We start from the raw sequence: 19,626 nt of genomic DNA, 5'->3' as shown, positions 1-19,626 counted from the left end.
TCTTATAGACGAAAGCTTTACGACTACTGTAGTATATAATACAAGACTTCGATTTCATAAAGGTTCTTGATATGTCATAAATACAGTATTATAATACTTTACAAACACGCGCGCGCGCGCTTGCACACAAGGCTGCCTGCATACTACAATTTCACATAAATTTTAACGTTCATCTTTTTATGTGTTGTGTATGTCAGGTTGTATATCTCCTTATATGTAATATACATGGTTGCCGATATTTATCATTTTGAAGCACAGTGTAATGTTCAGTTATTTATGCGTCTATATGTGTCAGTCTATTTGTATGTCTGTATGTAAGATGTTTCTTGGTGTTTTAACAACGGATCATTCTTCAGTTGCAATCTTTAGAACATGTTGGCCAGCTTTGTTTGGCATTCGTAATTCCGACGTTGGACAAATACAAGTTGGCTATCGTTGTTTTATTTTTGCAATGCCGTCGTTAGGATGAATGCAATAGCCCAATGTTTGGCAAAGTTTTCCACGTTTATTATTTTCTACCTATACAACAAATGACGTGATGCCCCTTTAAGCTACATTTGTAGAAACCTTACATGAAGCATAACTTTCTTTTTCAATGGTTCAGTACGTGATTGTTTGTTGCTCTTTCGGGGGTCGAGTAGGGGGTGGGATTGGTGTTTGCTGGAAAATTTTGCTCTCCTGTTGCTATTGGAATAATTTTCATTTTGTATCATGTACGAAGGTTTGTTTTCATGGGTTTTATGATATTATATCTGTACATATCTGAGAATCGTATTCGGCACAAGGCCCCGAGTGGCCGAGTGGTCTAAAGCGCTTTCCGTTACGGATCACTGCCATCTCACCTCTGTCTGCGTGGGTTCGAGTCTCAGATTCGGCCAATGTGGGTATGTGAGAAAGCTTGCCAGTAGCTTCTCGAGGGTCGGTGGTTCTTTCTGGGGATTTCCCGGCTTCTTCCTCCACCATTAATATTGGCCGCCATGTATAGCCTATCGTGTGCTGCAAAATGGCGTTAAACCCCACAACAACAACAACAACGTATTCGGCACAGAAATTACAAATATTGGTGGAAATCATACGGCATGGATTTGTTCTAGCGTGAACTGACCGGAACATTAAGTCTAACCGTTTGTGTAATAGTTTTGTAATTATATCTAAATAAAGACTAAATAAATAAGTAAAGTTTTTTTAAACTTAATTTCTGTTTCTTATAAGGATAAAACCCGTTGGAATACAATCTTTTTATAGCACATTCCTCATGTTGATTCATGTAAAATGTAACGTGATGTCACATATGGATGTCAAACATCATTTACTCATTTATCCTCCGTTGGAACAATGTTGGCCCAGCGGATGCCAACTTATCTCCAACGTCGTCCCAACTTGACTAAATAACATTGACCCAAAGCCTGTGCAAAATATGAAACTACAGAGTGGAACCCATATGTTTAGACGAAGTGTACAGTACGTGTTTCACGCAACGCTATTAAAGGAACAAAACCCTTACAAAGGTTGCAAATTGTCAAAGGGATTTACCTTCCTTGAACATTTAAAAGGGAAATCTGTGCCTGGTATTGGAGGAATAATTTCAGTGTAGCATTTTTGTTTATTTTTCAGTTTATGTCTTAGTAACATTTGTAGCCCAAAATACATCAGCAAAATATATCTTTCCTGAAAAAAAAACAAGAAGAGAAAATTAAAGTTACATCGGCCACAACCGTAGACTAGGTCAAGATTGTATATTATTCTGCGGCGGTTCGAGTCTAGGATTCAGCCAATGTGGGTATGTGAGAAAGCTTGCCAGTAGCTTCTTGTGGGTCGATGGTTCTTTTCGGGGTTTTCCCGGGTTCTTCCTCCACCATTAATACTGGCCGCCATGTATAGCCTATCGTGTGCTGAAAAATGGCGTTAAACCCCACAACAACAACAACAACAACATGTATATTATTCAATGGGCATAAGAACATTCTCGAAACGATCGACACAACCCCTCCCTTTGTCTGTCTCTTGATGATAACAGTGTCTTTTAGGCTACCCTACCCCACCCCGTTAAAACTGGCTTATCCAGGAAAATTGAGGTATGTACTGAATATGCTTTTCTGGTGTACACCAATGTCCTCTCTCTCTCTCTCTCTCTCTCTCTCTCTCTCTCAAACACGTAACTCTTTTAATTGCATTCAGTGTGGTTTTTCCATTTGTAAAAGCAAGATTTTTGATTGTAAGAAATAAATGACGTTAAGTCCAAGCTGCAGTCATAGTAGTATATGTCACAAAATCCTACAAACATTCCTATTTTCCTATGTAAAAATCTTACATAATGTCAAAGGAAGAAGGTTATCACAATGAGTTAGTACAGAAAGCACGGCCGGATCAGGTCAAGTGTTGGGCTGGGGAGTTTCCAAAATCTCAAAAGAGCCCTGACAAATTCGTCGAAAGGGCACCAAAGCAAAAGTCTATGTGTCTGTTTATTCAGAGTGTACGTAAGACCCAATAAACTTGCGTAAGAATAAAATGTTGGTCAAATTTCAAGTGGCCAGTGACTATGCTCGTGTGTGTGTGAGTGTGTCTGTGTGTCTCTGTTTTTTTTTAATTATTATTGCTGTTTGTTCTTTTCTTGGGCGGTGAGGGGGCGGAAACACTGGAAACCCCCTCCCATTCCGATCCGGGGCTGGAAAGTTTTGTAAACATGTGGGAAAATTACTCTAGACTAATCGGATTAGTACAAAAAAGTTTTTAAAAACAAAATGCTTTAGACTAATCGGATAAAAATCAAATTAAGTAATCGACCTATGAATACTTTATTTGTTATGTTTCTTTTTAAGCAAATTGGTGGAGAAGAACAGAAAATAAGTAAAGCTGGAAGCGGACAAAATAACAAATAAAAAATATAGTGGAATAATACAGAAAGAAATGATATATTATGGAGGAGGATTCAACCTGCATGTTCACTGCAGTTTATACGTGAATTTAACACAACCAGCATAGTTCTTTTCTAGACTCCGTCTCATGTGCAGTTTGGCGCCAAGTTGTTCTTGAATGTTCAATGTGGAGTGCTCGCGCTTGAAAGATGCGAAGTCTGCTTTGAAATTATTTATTTAAAGTCGATTTGATTTATACGCGAAGAGTTCCATGTTGTTATCGTGCATTATTACGAACAAGCTTTTCCCAGGACGGACGGAAATGACCAACTCAAGATCCCCTACCCGAAAGCAGAGTCGGCATAAAACTTAATCTGGTATTCATTTAAACAGAGGACTAACACGTGTTTGTAGTAAAACGTGTTGTTTATCTTGTAAGTTACCAAGGTGTCACACACACACACGCACACACACACACACGCACATTTAATTACACTAGCGCCTACATCTTGCGCAAATGCCTTTCTTTCATTAGGCAAATTGAGTGTGGCAGGTGGTTGAAACTATGAATGTATAGTAAATCAGCATCCCGTGACGTCATAGTGACATCACTAGTAAAATACGAAGATGGCGGTATGAATGAATCTTAAGTTAAATGGGCACATACTATTTGGGCTATCCACTTCAGTACACAGGGGTTTTTAATAACGTTTACAAGTTCGAAGGTAAGTATTTTAAGTAGTTTTTATTTCTTGAACGCCGTTGACAGCAGTTTAGTTTTCTTTCATGGATACGAGGTTGTATTTACATTCCGGGGTCAAGTTGTGTGGAGTGAGCGATGATTCATTCATAGGATCAGTATACATTTAATCTGTTCTAGTGATGGTCGATTCCGTTTAAAGACGTTTCTTCATCAGTCCTTAAGGGAGGGTAGGAATGTTTACATATTTACAGACAAAAGTGTCGTAGAATGGTGAAATCCGTTCCCAAAACAGGAAGATAAGGGACATTGGCCTCCGACGATGATTCATCGTAAACAAGTTAACTTTTTCTCAAAAGTAAGAAGATACACGATTACTTGCTACGGTTTAATGGATATGAAATTTTTTTGTGTAGAATGATTACAAAATAATAAATTTGGTATGTAAATGGAATCAGAATAAATAAATATAAATAAATTTGTCTTTCCGTCTGTGCGGCAGTCGAAAACAGTAATTCAGCGAACGTTACAGTTTTCAAGGGCGCTGCTAATACAACAGTCAACAGTTTCTGAATGAACAAAAACTATACTTATATTATTCAGATAGTTCATTTTTTGTGTGTAGATTTTGCACAGTTTTGCATATATGGAGTTAGTTCAATATAAAGCATGCAGTAAAGTGTTTCCAAAATTTGGTATCTAGATTCTAAACACTGTATCCGTCTTTCAATATCTGCACATGTTCTAGTGATGCAAGGTAGTTTTATGCATTCAGCAGTCCTATTTCAGTAATGGGTGTAAAAAAAAAATTGAAATTGATTCTTACCTTTAAATGGCAAGTATGTAGTTTATTTAGATCCTGAAACATCCATATACCTTTGGAAGGTCATTATTTAAACGCCTCGAGAAGTACATACAACAAAATCAATGTTAAAGTGCATGGACCTTTTTGGACAGGATTAAGCTTTCCAGATTGAAAGTTGTGTGCTGTGATTTCACAATGAAAGCTGCGCATGTTGATAAACAAATTCGTATTGCTCTATATTAGACTCACTGACTTTTCTTGAACAAGTTTAATACCTGGCCACCTTTGTAAAAGTCATAGCAGTCAAACATCTTCATCTGAGGATTGAAAAGAATTTTGTTAAACAAAATTAGTATTAAATTTTAATACAGTTTATATTTAATTTAAGATGAGTAAATGTGCAACCATGACCGTAATGACATTTACTTTAATAGTATGTTTATTTTCTCAGAAAGGACTTGTGTCTTTTAAGAAATTGCAATATCTCTTTCTGGTCATTGCCACCAAATTTCTTTTGATAAGGCCAATCCCTTCATCAAATGCTTATAGGGGTGGGAGGGTTCTTTTATAAACAGTCAAGTATCAACTATTTGACCTCTTTGTTGGGGGGCCCGAGTGGCCGAGTGGTCTAAAGTGCTCTTCGTTACGGATCACTGCCGTCTCACCTCTGTCTGCATGGGCTTGAGTCTCAGATTCGGCCAATGTGGGTATGTGAGAAAGCTTGCCAGTAGCTTCTCATGGGTCAGTGGGTCTTTCCGGGGTTTTCCCGGGTTTTTCCTCCACCATTAATACTGGCCGCCATGTATAGCCTATCGTGTCCTGAAAAATGGCGTTAAGCCCTACTACAACAACAACAACAACAACCTCTTTGTTTAATTGTGTTTTTGTGACCTCTAAGAGTGTTGCTGTAAAGATCTATGTATACAATTGTGGATAAAAACAACTGTTCTGAGTTTGTCTGTTCATTACTTTGATAGATTTGCCTCTCTAGTTGCAAGACGATGGCTGAGTTATGTGTGTTTAAAAAGGGCTTTAATCGTTCCAAGATGTCTATTAGAGGTATTTGTTATGAATAACAGTACATCTTATTCAGCCAGGCATGTAAAAAACTTGGAAGGAGAATTCTTTGTTTTGCAAATTTTAGTTTCTCGTGATATAATTAAATGATTTAAAAACACAACAAATTGCTTTGTGTTCCGTAGGTATGTAAATAATGATTAGAGTGTGTTTAATATTTATAACACATCAATCGTCATTTGATAGAATTTAAATTATAAGCAGTTATAATCCCAGTGAAATATGCAAATTATAGACTGCTGTTAGAACATGAATGGATTTTATGTTTATTCAGCTATTCTTTTTTTTACAGTACCAGTCGAAAGGTTTTGTACTGAAATATGTCCTTGAATGTGTCATGTATCATTAATTCTTGATGCTATGTACAGAGCTCAAAAACAAAAGCAACTATAATCACTTATGGGGTATAGAAGTCTTTTTTTAGCAAATGAGCAATTTCCTGTTTGCCAGCAGATTTTTGGAGATAGCTCCCAGTCAGTCATTGCTTTTAATTGTCCTCAAATCTGTCATTAGCTACCACCCATGGGAAAAGGCCAAACTCGGCTTTGTACATAGATGACCCGTGGATGCAAATTCACCATTCAAGCTTGTTTTTAGCTCAAATTTTCATTAATCAGAAGAGCCTATGGAATGGTCTTCTTTCCATCTATTAGCACAAGTCTGTTATATCTACTCATCCTAAACTATTTGGCAGAAAATAATGCTTTCGCTTTCTGATTAATTAAACAACATGACTGGTTTTCCATCCACTGCTCCAGTGGCCAAAGTGGTTAGAGTGTCTGCCTTAGATGTGAGGCCACTGGTTCAAACACAGACTGAGTCATACCAAAGACTTATAAATATGGTTCATGTACTAACAGCTTCCTCACTTGGCGCTCGGCATTAAGAGGTTAGTGTTTGGACTGGTTGGTCTGGTGACAGGATAATGTAACTGGGTTGGACATGATATCACATGTTTGCAGCATGATGCCCCATTACTAGACATCACTATAAACTGCCAGATTGCAGACATCATAGCTGTGCTTGGCCGAGATCGTGGGTACCTCTGCCGCTGAATGACTTTAGAGTGAAAAAATTGTGAGAGAAGTTTATCTTAGAGCTGCCAGATGTAGATATGTAAATGCAGTAATAATTAAAATACCTCCAGCATCATATAATTAGTTATAATAATAATTGCATCCATTGATAAGAGCAAAATATTTGACAATTAGGGACATTTTATACCGCCATTTTATTACATCATCACTTTCCTTGAAGCAGCTCTATGTAATTTTGCCAAAGTTAAGAGCAAGAAAATGCATCATTATGAATTTATTGAAAACAAAATAATATATAATCAAAGGCCAGAAAAATGTACCTTTACAATTTTGCAAACTTTAAGACCTGGAAATATATAATATTAGTCACGCATGTAACTCATCAGGTCAACCAAACCATGTACTCTTTATTGTTCTTTATGATTACAACAAAGACACCAGAAGAAAATAATAGCCAACAGATAAGAAAACAAGTTAAAACCTTTTTATTACACACATACAGCCCATAATAAACTATCATCTTTTGAAACTATGAGTCAAAATTCAAATGTATTGAACTTCCTGTCCACAACTATATATGTGGAATCCATCGGTTGACATGGGAACTCTTTATTGTGTTACCCTGATAGTTCTCGAAACATAGAGCTGCATTTAACTTAGGATTTAGTAATGGCTTTTGTACTTGTACTTAAATCAGCAAAATTTGTCCATGTGCAGCAAGTACTGTGCTGCTTTGACTATCTTCTGGACTGCTAAATAGCCTTACAGTGCTGATGTGCCACTAAAAATAAAATCAATCAAGCAATCAATCAATCTTCTGGACTATGGTTTTTGGTAACACCAATAACTAAGGCACCAAAGTTCATTATCTCTATGTTATATAATGTTATATGCAGAACCGTTTGACAAACATATTTTCTCTCCACCCATTTAGTTATTTTGCTTTTGTTTAAAATAATTTACGAAGTTATAAACTTTCCAACATCACATGTAATATTTTATTTTAATTTATTTGAATACTTAATGAGGATCTGTCATCTTAGTTGGGATTTGGTGTCTAAGTTATGTGTAACAAATGTAGTTTTTAAACAAAATATGGTTAATTAACATAAAAGTTGTTTCACATGTGTGTACCTGACCAGTGAATACTGGCAAATAGACAGATCCAATTAAATAATAAAATGTTTTAAGAATTTTTAAGTAGGAAAATGTTAATCTTGCAGATAAAAATCAAAATTGGAATTTCTGAGGTCAGTTTTATAAATATTCAATAAATATAAGCACAAAGGTATGCAATCAGTGCATAAAAAATGTTGTTTACATATATTCAGTTTTTGGCATATATTAACACTTTTGGGAGCCATATGACTAAAATTTTTGTAAAACTACATTAAAAATGCAAATCACACAAACACAAAAATTGTTTTGAGCCTTTTCTTACGCTGCCTCATGTTATAATTACACATATTGACCTCATTAGCTTACGAAGAAAGGATGCTATCACCACTGACCAATTAAAGCAGTGAAAAATCATTGGTTTGGAAACACCTGGCTTCTGACACCAGAAAGCTGGTGACTGTTATGTACATGATTTTTATTAAAGAGGGAGGTGGGTTGTTGAGACCAATTGACTTCTTTATAAAGGTGACTGTTCAAAGAGGTATGATCGTAACATTTTCATGGCTACAGAAAAAAAATTGCCCTAGCACTCTGCCCTGTGACAAATAAGTTGCAAGAGTTACTTGTCCCTGTCCTCATTATGCTCAACAAAGTACACTTCTCCAATACACTGCTTACTAAAGAAGTGTGGGTGTCTGATGCAAGCTTGATATTAAACTGGGTAAAAAGAATGAAAATAGTATGCTCTAAAACATGGCTTCTATAACATGTAAATTGGTACAAGGTTAGTAACTTGGGATATTAGTTACACCAGTAGCTCTTGACTTCTTAGTGATGTTCACATTTACACTAAAACCTTTTAGTATTCCTGGTATCTTAAGTTTACTTTTCAGTGAGCTATCACATTTCTTTACGAGTTAGATGTGGGAGAAGTTAAGTGAATGTCAACTTTGTATTTTTGTCTAGTCAGACATTGTTATGCTTGCCACAGGTCACCAGTATTTTCAGGACTGTGTGTCGTTATTAATGCACTGTCATTCCAAGGTAAAGACTTGCCTTATTAATACACTGTCACACCAAGGTAAAGACACCAGCATATATTTATATAGGTATTCAGTTTCTTTTCAGAAGACAAATGTCATTATTTTGCATTTGAAAGATGAATTCCAACCATCCCAATTTCCATCAACTTTCAACTGAATGATCCATATTTGTTAAACCATAATTCTAGTGAGCTACACATGAGTACCATAAACAGGAAAATTGCTGATTGCCTAAAAACAGAAAGATTACCAAGTGCCCAAAAGAACAAAAACATTTCTAGGTCATTACCCTATCTAGATGTTGACCTTTTGGCTGTTCTGACACTGTATGCTTCGTAAACACATGTAGATTACAGCTGTATACATTGTGTGAAAGTTGGTGGGAATTGGCTAAGACACTTAAAATACTGATTTCCTGTCTAAATTGGCAACATTTTTCTTGTGAAAAGTATTTACATGCTTATAGAAATAGCTGCTGACATCTTCCCTTTGGCATGACTATGTATCATCACTACAGCTGTCTTGACTGCAGCAACTGTAACATTGATTGACTGGATGAAAAGCACATTTTTCGTGTCTTTGCTCTTGAGTTATATTAAAGATGTGATAGCTTATTGAAAGGTAATCTATATCCACATCAGAATGATTCCTAAATTAATGAAAAGTACAGTAAAACCTGTCTTGAAAGACCACTTCTGTATGATACCACTTGTCTTGAGAGACCACATTCTCAGTGCACAAACCGCTCTGGTAGCCTAGTGGTTAGAGCGTCCGCTTAGAATGCGGGAGGTCGTGGGTTTGATCACCAGCCGAGTCATACCAAAGACTTAGAATAATGGTACTAACAGCTGCCTCGCTTGGCACTCAGCATTAAGAGGTTAGGGTTAGGACTGGTCAGCCTGGTGTCAGGATAATGTGACTGGGTGGGACATAATGCCACATGTCTGCGGCATGATGCCCCAGTGTTAGACATCACTATAAACTGCCACACTGCAGACATTGTAGCGATATGACAGAAAAATTGTTAAAAGCTACGTTAAAAATCCAAATCACATACACACACTCTCAGTGCACAAATTTATTCACTATATAGCATGGTGACCTGTTATGAGAGATCACCTGTTTTGAGAGACCATAACTTTTTGGGCAAAAGAGGTGGTCTTTCAAGACAGGTTCTGCTGTATCACCGTAAATGCAAACATCATTAAGACAGTGAGGGTCAAGTGTAAGACGGCAACACAGGATATTCGTAATATTTATTCATTGTAGTATCAAGCTTATATCATGTCCCTGTACCAAAAGAACCGGTCTTTTTTTTGCATTATGTTTGTAATGAGGCAGAAGTTATTTAGAAAGAATGCAAGTTTGATGCTAAGCAGTGTTGAACTTCAGCAATTGTTATGGTTAGAAAATGCATTCAGCTGTGATTCTTTGTCTACTCGGCCGGGGACAAATATGCAGTAGCATTCAACGTGGCCCAGACAATTTTTTCCACAAAGACCATTTTGTCAGTCATTATAATTGAAAGACCATTTTGTCAGTCATTATAATTGGTCCCATTTGAAGCTGTGCAGGTTGTCAGTCATTTTCTAATTGGTTTCATTTGAAACTGTGCTGGCTGACTCACACAGTCATCCTCTCATTGGTCATCTATAGCTTGTCCCATTTGAAACTGCTGGTTTTTAGTCATTGGTAAACTGGTCCAGTTTGAAACTGTGTTGGTTATGTTCTGTGGCACATCAAGACCTTTTCAGCAGTGACTTTTAATTTGTCCCATTTGAAGCTGTGCTGGTTGATTCTGTAGCATGCAAAGACCTTGATTTTAAGTGAGGTCCCTTGGTAACTTGTATCCTTGCTTATAGTGCCGTCTTTGTTTCTGGACCCCATTATATACGAGTTATTGCGGGAGAGGTGTAACAGGAAAACATTTTTCTAAAAGACTTTTATTTTCAAGAATGCAACAAAATGAATCTGCAACACAGTTGTCTTAAATTTAAAAAAAATACTCAATCCTTCATTGTAGAGGCGAGTGCCAAAAATGTTCTTTATTCTGAAAGAACTGTTTTTATTTATATGTTTAACTTAAATTAATAAAAATACATTTTTATATTATACTTCTTTTCTAGCCTGTTTTGAATCCATTAGCACAAGTTTGTTATTGCTACTCATCCTAAAAAAATACTATTTGGAGGATTGCCAGGAAAAAAACACACACACACACACACACTCTTACACTTATCCCAATGTCTAGTTTGTTCTTAAATGAATATGGGCCTACTTAGACATCAGTTATGGCTGCAGCAGCAGCTTTCATGAATATTCTGATATCACTGCTTATGGATGATCATATCAACATGGGTTTTTCAAAAATACCTCTTACAATGTCTAGTTGCTTCTGATTGACAATGATGCTGATCTGATCTAATACAGCCACCAAGCCAGGTTGATCTGATCTCTAATACAGCCACCAAGCCAGGTTGATCTGATCTCTAATACAGCCACCAAGCCAGCCTGCTTCAAAATCTTGTTACAGCTAATTCTCTAATACAACCACCAAGCCAGGCTGATCTGATCTCTAATTCAGCCACCAAGCCAGGCTGCTTTAAAATCTTGTTACAGCTAGTTCTCCTTAACAGAAAGTCATACTGGATTGGGGTTTTAACCAGATTTCTTACAATAACTGCTTTAGTCCTAAGTGAAAATGGCTCCGCTGGGACATCCAATATAGCCATCTTGAAAATCTTGTTATTGCTACTTCTCCTGAATGAATGGTCATATCAGCATGAGGGTATCATGATGTTGACTATGTCCACTGTGGCAGCCATATTAGAAAATCTTGTTCTAGCTTCTCCTGAATGGAGAGTCATTTTGACGTGGTGTTTCATCAGAAGACTTCTTGTGATGTCTTGTTGATCTTTGATGAAAATGATTAACAACTGTACTTGGAATATGGCCTACACCGCAGCCACCTTGAAATTTTTTCCATCAGTACTCATTCTGAATGGATGATCATATCAAATGGATTGTCATCATTAAAAGACTTTTTATGATGTCCAGTTGGTACTAAATGAAAGTGGTGTCAGTCTGATGTCCAAAATGACCACCACAACACCCCTTTTGAAACTTTATTATGGCTGTTGCACCAGCATGGCATTTTCAACAGAAAACCTTCTTGTGGCATCAAGTTGGTCTTAAATGAAAATGATGCTGCCAGACATACATTATGGCTTCTACAATGGCCATCTTAGGAATCTCATTGCTACTGCAGCTGAATGGAACATAATGTTTGCAAATCTTTTTATTGTTACTTCTCCTGCATGGAAAGTATATCAGCATAGGGTTTTCACTGGAATACTTTCTGTGGTGTCTAGCTGTCTTCAGTAAATCTTTACTGATCTATTATCCAATATGGTCACTACAGCAGCCATGTTGAAAATCTTATTGCTACTGCTTGTAAATGGAAAGTTGTGTCAGCATTGGGCGTTAACTATAAGATATCTTGTGATTTTATTTTGTTGATAAAAATGGTGTGTGTGTGATTTGGATTTTTTACTTAGCTTTAACAATGTTTCAGTCATGTCGCTACGATGTCTGCAGTGTAGCAGTTTGTAGTCATGTCTAGCACTGGGGCATCATGCTGCAGACATGTAGCATGATGTCCCACCCAGTCACATTATCCTTACACCAGGCCGATCAGTCCTAACACTAACCTCTTAATGTTGAGCGCCAAGCGAGGCAACTGTACCATTTTTGTAAATCTATGGTATGACTCGACTGGGGATCGAACCCACGACCTCCCGCATCCAAGGCAGACCAGTAGGCCACCGGAGCGGTGATAAAAATGGTGATAATGTGACATCCCATATGGCCAACATAGGAGCCATCTTGAATATCTTGTTATTGCTACTCCTCCAACATGGAAAAACATATTGACATAGAATTTTAACCAGAAGATTAATTAGGATTTCTAGTTGGTCCTAGATGAAATGCAGCTGATCTTGCTTCATATAGTTGCTGTCACAATGAATATATTGAAAATCCTGTCACTAGTTCTCTTTAATTGATGGTCATATTAGTATCAAGTCTTCATGAAAAAACTTAATATGGTGTCTAGTTAGTCTTGATGGAAAACAGTGCTGATTGCTGCACACCCAATGTTGCTGTCTTGGTGGCAGATTCAAAATTTATAAGACAGGTGTGGAGTTGCATCCTATTATATTATATGTATAATTTACCCCAGTATGGAGTTGCTTCCCATTATATTATGTTATATGTATAATTTACCCCTGTATGGAGTTGCATCCCGTTATATTATGTTATATGTATAATTTACCCCTGTTTGGAGTTGCATCCCGTTATAGTATGTTATATGTATAATTTACCCCTGTTTTGGAGTTGCATCCCATTATATTATGTTATATGTATAATTTACCCCAGTATGGAGTTGCATCCCATTATATTATATGTATAATTTACCCCAGTATGGAGTTGCATCCCATTATAGTATGTTATATGTATAATTTACCTCAGTATTGAGTAACATCCCATTATAGTATGTTATATGTGTAATTTACCTCAGTGTTGAGTAACATCCCATTATATTATATGTATAATTTACCCCAGTATGGAGTTGCTTCCCATTATATTATGTTATATGTATAATTTACCCCTGTATGGAGTTGCATCCCATTATATTATATGTATAATTTACCCAAGTATGGAGTTGCTTCCCATTATATTATATGTATAATTTACCCCAGTATGGAGTTGCATCCCATTATAATATGTTATATGTATAATTTACCCCAGTATGGAGTTGCATCCCATTATATTATATGTATAATTTACCCCAGTATGGAGTTGCTTCCCATTATATTATGTTATATGTATAATTTACCCCTGCATGGATTTGCATCCCATTATATTATGTTATATGTATAATTTACTCCGGTATGGAGTTGCATCCCATTATATTATGTTATATGTTATATGTATAATGTTCCCCAGTACTTTATATGGTGACCTTAAATATAGCCTGGTACACTTTTTATTGCTTCCTTGAACAGCATTATAGTGAGAAAAGACTTATATCTAATTTTGGATATCATTATGCAGAATATACAGGCAAATACTGAAAATAATTTAGCATTCCCCAAACACATCCACCACCTTCCCATCCACTATTGTTTTTTCCAGAACTAGCTTGTGGTACTGGTTCTTAAATCAAGAGTTTCTTCCAGCACACATGCACCAAGTTCATCATCCAAAAATAGACTCCAAACTGTAGACTGGTTACATACAGCATGAATCACATGTCAGTAATTTGGTGCCTGGTAGTGGAGCTGTACTCTGTCAAGGCAAGAGAGGTAGGAAGTGTTTTAGAACAGGTTCTGTGATGTCATGACTCACCTGGATTCTTAGAAATTTGGCTCTGTAGTGATGTGTAGGTTGTAGATGTTTTCAAGAAGCTGCTGTTGGCTGTTGCTTACTCATATTAAGTATTTTGACATGAATATCTGTTTTGGTCTTCAATGTATTATGTGTTTGATTTTACTTTTCCACTTTAAATGATGTTTTGGCAAATACTAGATGTTAGGAACTGCACGCACACACAATAGTTTATATTCATGTTAAACTTAACACGATTTAACCCAGATGGTTTATGTATTGATCTGTTAGGGTTTAATGGCACATCAGTACCATGATGGCTACTAAAGGGAAGAAGTCTAGGAATATGAATACAAAAAAATTAAACTAAAAAAAGATTATTAAGATAAACTATTAGCATGCTTATAATTTAAGAGAAATTTTGTCCATTTATATACTAATCAGATCTTTTTACTTCCATTTCTACAAAACAGTAAAAATGAAAGCAATATGTTGTAAAATAAATGTGATTTCCTTAAATCATCCTGTACTTTATTTGACCATATAATTTTACTTTTGTTGTGATATTTTGTCGTATTGGATTAAATTCATGTTTCACAAGGGCAAGTTCAATGAAGATCAAAATTTGTGGAAGGTGGGGTCTTGTATATTTCTTTCTTTAATATCATAATTTATTTTCATTAAACCAAAACCTCTCTTTTATAAAAACCAAAACAAATTTGAATCACAAATTTAAGTTATTCATTTTAAAAACTCAGAAAAGCAATCCTTGTTTTAAAACTTAGAGGGTCCCTGGGTTGCCAAGTGGTCTAAATCTGATCACTGCAATCTCACCTCTTTCTGCATGGGTTCAAGTATCAGACTTGGCCAATGTGGGTATGTGAGAAAGCTGCCAGTTGCTTCCCATGGGTCAGTGGTTCTTTCCAGGCTTTTCTTGAGTTCTTCTTCTAACAATGTTTATCATATCTTGTGCCAAAAAATGGCATAAACCCCAAAAACCAACAAGAACAGAAACTTGGAAATGTAATTTAGTTGCTAAAGTCCTGACACATCCAGGGTCATATTATTTACAGTTAGGAAATAATGTAGTAGGTTTATCATTGAGACTATGTTCCAGGGGCATGCAAGGACATGCACACTGTCACAAATTAGGGCTGACACTAGGCTATTCAAAAGTCTTTGCACCATAAAAAGAGCCAGCTTTTAAGGTAAATTGTCAATAACTATGTGATTTCTTTCTAGTCAAATAAGCACTTACGAAACATATTTTTACATCTTCAAAATCCTCAGTTAACTAAAACTGAAAATTAAATTTGGTCCCAAGGGTTTTCAGTTTTGAGGAGTTTCTATGTTTGTGTGAGTGGGTGCATATAATGTGGGTGAGTGGGATTATATTAGCAACAGCATATTGATTTTTTTATATTTTTTTTACAGGAATGAGAGATATGACTGGATCAAGATGACAAATACAATGCCACCATACTGTTTGTTTTTAAAAATGACAACTTCTCATCTGTAAGGACTTCTGAAAAATATTCAAGAATTTTTTAACAACAGGTATGCTTTGCATGATTAAAAATTAGAGCCTGTGAAATCTTTTGTCTGGAACCCATGCTTACCAGATATTGGAGATGGTCAGCCAGGTGTTAAATTCCATTAGCCCAGTGACAGTGTTGTACCTTGGTTGAATTGTCAACCGGACAGTGTATGTATTAGATCTTCATATCAAAATGCACAAAATTTAAGGGGACACTGATTGTTTGGGGCTGGAGAATGTTCCTTGGGCTCACTTAAGGCACAACACTGCAATGGACCATACACTGCTCTCAGGACACATTCTAGAAGTGTACAAAATGCAATTACTGTGATTAGTATTTCACAGAAAAGAATAAGTATAAACAAAGGTATATATTATCCATTTTAAGGAAAATGGAAATTCTTTATGCAGACAGTTTCATATTAAAATTGCCATTACTGTGTGATAGAAGGAAACATGATACTAATTGTATGGAAAATTGGAATACAGTCTGAAATGGGTGAAGATTACTAGAGTATATATGGGTTTGCCTGGCCAGGATTGGTTAATAATGAAAGTTAGATTTCAGCAAAAAGAATCTTTTGAGAGCTTATCCTATTATAACTGAAAAAAGATAGAGACATTGTATTCTTGATGGAATTTCAGTCCTTTAACAGTGTTTAGTTTGGAACACTCATTACTGAAATTAGCACCTAACTCTTTGGTGCGGAATTAAAAGCACATGTTTCAAACACATGTAGATCCAGAAAATGCTGTGGCTCATATCCTTTTCTCTATACAGAAGCTTTCATCCAGGATACATCTATACTGATAAATATAGGTATGATCATGAGCACTCAGAAGTTTAAAGTTATTTAATTTTTAGTGTTGTGCAGTTTACTATGGGAACCAAATTATACCACAAGTCCAGAACTGAAGATTGGCTCCCTGATTCCTTTGTAGCTCTGTGGGCTACCATTTGATTTTTAAATATGTTACCCAGAAGAATATTACAGTCCACATTTTTGAGAAGTGAGGTGTACTTTTTAAGTGGGAAAAACAAATTTTGTTCACTACATATACATAAATTGTTTCAAGATTATACAGTTGGTGTGTATATGGAAATGTTTGCTTTGTGTTATGTTGGTGTCATTCATGACCAGGACAGGGCTAATGAAAAATTAGCTTCAGGTAAATAGAAGGAATATATTAAATCATCTCATAGTTTGAGTCTTTGCAGAAATGACAATATTGAAAATTAAACACCCTCATTGTTAGAATGTTGGGAAATGGAGAACATTTCACATTGCATGAAATTTTACACTAACGGAAAAGTTCAGAAAGGATCATACTTTCTGTTATATAACCGGCATTGATGGGAATGGTATTTATGGATTACATAATTAGGATTGATGGGATTGTTAATCACTATTTGTGGATTACATACTGTAATTTGGGTTGATCGGATTGTAGTCACTATTTGTGAATGGCATAACTAGGGTTGTTGATGTTGTTGTTGTGGGGTTTAATGCCATTTTGACCACGTGGTAGGCTATACATGGCATCCAATATTAATGGTGGAGTAAGAACCCAGGAAAAGCCCCGGAAAGAACCACCAACCCACAAGAAGCTACTGGCAAGCTTTCTCACATAACCACATTGGCCGAATATGAGACTCGAACTCACGCAGACAGAGGTGAGATGGCAGTGATCCGTAGCGGAGAGCACTGTTGACCACTCGAGGCCCCTGTTGGGATTGTAATCACTATTGATAGATTACATAATTAAGGTTAATGGCTTTGGTAATCACTATTTGTAAATTACATGATTGGGGTTGATGGGATTGTAATAACTATTTCTGGATTATATAATTAGGGTTGATGTGATTGGTAATCACTATTTATGAATTACATAATTAGGGTTGACGTGATTGGCAATCACTATTTGTGAATTACATAATTAGGGTTGATGATCACTGGTAATCACTATTTGTATATTGCATAATTAGGGTTGATGATCATTGGTAATCACTATTTGTGTAATACATAATTAGGGTTGATGATCATTGGTAATCACTATTTGTATATTACATAATTAGGGTTGATGATCATTGGTAATCACTATTTGTGTATTACATAATTAGGGTTGATGATCATTGGTAATCACTATTTGTATATTACATAATATATTACATAATTAGGGGTGATGATCATTGGTAATCACTATTTGTATATTGCATAATTAGGGCTGATGATCATTGGTAATCACTATTTGTGTATTACATAATTAGGGTTGATGATCATTGGTAATCACTATTTGTACATTACATAATATATTACATAATTATGGTTGATGATCATTGGTAATCACTATTTGTGGATTATATAAATAAGGTTGATGGCATTGTTAGTCACTATTTGTGAATTACATGATTCTGGTTGATGTGATTGGTAATCACTATTTGTGTATTACATAATTAGGGTTGATGATCATTGGTAATCACTATTTGTGTATAACATAATTAGGGTTGATGATCATTGGTAATCACTATTTGTGGATTATATAAATAAGGTTGATGGCATTGTTAGTCACTATTTGTGAATTACATGATTCGGGTTGATGTGATTGGTAATCACTATTTGTATATTACATAATAATGGGACAGATTAGTGATCACTATTTGTATATTTCATAATTAGGGTTGATGGGATTAGTAATCATTATTGGTATATTAGATAATTGGGATTGATGGGGATAGTGATTACTGTTTCTGCATTAGTTAATTATGATTTTCAGGATTATTGATCAATAATTACATATTACTTGCAAAAATTTGATTTTTTTTTACAAAGAAACAAAAACCTGAAGAAAACAATACATTTAAGGTAAAAACAACGGACAAAAATTACCGTCAGACCAGCCCCTAAACAGGAATTATTATGCAGAAATCCTTTTTTTTTAAACTGGAGTTAGTCAAGAACGTTCCTTGAATTATTATGCATATTTTGTTTTTTATCCTACTGTTGAATCTGAATATCAGGTTTGATTAGAAAAATATACACAGCATTCTGTGGTCTGTGCAATGTAAAGTTGAATAATACACAATCAGATCAAAATGAAATAAAAATTGACAGGGTACAAAATGTGTTTTGAAGGCAACAATAAAGGCACTTGTGTCAGTTGATCCTTGACAGGCCTATTGTAACATGCATTTCATGATCTGGCAGGCTTGCGTGTAATGCTCTGTACATTACAAACAACTTGGTGAAAAATCAGTCTTGTTGTGTAGAAATTACACATAAACTTACCTAGGTTAGAGATATGCACTTCATCCTTAGAGTCTAAAAATAATTTCAAGGTGTGGAATGTAGTGGAGATCTCTATCTAAAGGTAAGAAATAGTCAGTGGTTGTCATGGTAACCAATAATTGCAGTATGTTTCAAGGTATGAATGAAATGGGTGAAACTTGTTGCTAGGCAATGCTTACGTTTGTTTACTTGAAATGTTGCAGGCAATATTTGAGAGATTTTGATAGAAAGCGCTTTGGAAAGACATCTTGAAGAAAATAGCATAATTGAGGCACCATTTGGGGAACTGGAGTACAACTGATCTGTTGCAAAAAATTTGATGGGTTCTAATTTTAATCATTTGGTAGAAACTTATATTTTCATTGTAGTTGAATTCACAAAATGGTACTGAGGAGGAGGGATTCTGTTTTGATGCTAGGTTGATTGTTTCTTTGTTGGTTTTTCAAATGTTTAAGTTATAACAATCATGTTTTTATCAAATTTTAACATTTTTAAAACAGACAAAAAGCTGATATGATGCTGAAGTAAAATTTTGTCTATGCAAGAATAACCACTACCAACAGTGATCACTATTTCTAATTTAGCCAAAAGGCACATGTATAGGAACTCGGCAACACTTAAATTAAATACAGCACTAGAATAATAGGAGATAATATGGGTCAAGCATTAGTTACTTGTGGTAAAATGGGAAATAAATTAGTTAAAATTGCTGTGATTAGTTTTGGGTTGAATTCTGTTTTGTACTTTTCCCAGTCTTCTGGACTTTAGGGTATTTAAA

At 35.6% G+C, this 19,626-nt stretch overlaps 1 protein-coding gene across 5 annotated transcripts in view; it reads left to right on the top strand.

Moving 5' to 3' along the window:
• The first annotated feature begins 3,459 nt into the window (after window positions 1-3,459).
• LOC149774428 (uncharacterized) overlaps window positions 3,460-19,626 on the top strand; it is a 40,818-nt gene continuing 24,651 nt past the window's right edge. For 3 of the 5 annotated variants that reach the window (XR_016416837.1, XM_089945216.1, XM_089945218.1), the window contains exons 1-2: window positions 3,460-3,580; window positions 15,459-15,581. The gene's annotated coding sequence lies outside the window, so the exon portion shown is untranslated. Of the gene's footprint in view, window positions 3,581-13,855; window positions 14,003-15,458; window positions 15,582-19,626 lie in introns of those variants that run through there. The other 2 variants (XM_089945219.1, XM_089945217.1) reach the window with 2 other exon arrangements.

The sequence above is a fragment of the Sinohyriopsis cumingii genome, unplaced genomic scaffold (assembly GCF_028554795.1).
Source record: "Sinohyriopsis cumingii isolate HCF-2022 unplaced genomic scaffold, ASM2855479v2 utg000229l, whole genome shotgun sequence".
Taxonomy (NCBI): domain Eukaryota; kingdom Metazoa; phylum Mollusca; class Bivalvia; order Unionida; family Unionidae; genus Sinohyriopsis; species Sinohyriopsis cumingii.
The sequence above is the reverse complement of the archived record's forward strand: the minus strand, read 5'-3'. Positions and strand labels throughout refer to the sequence as shown.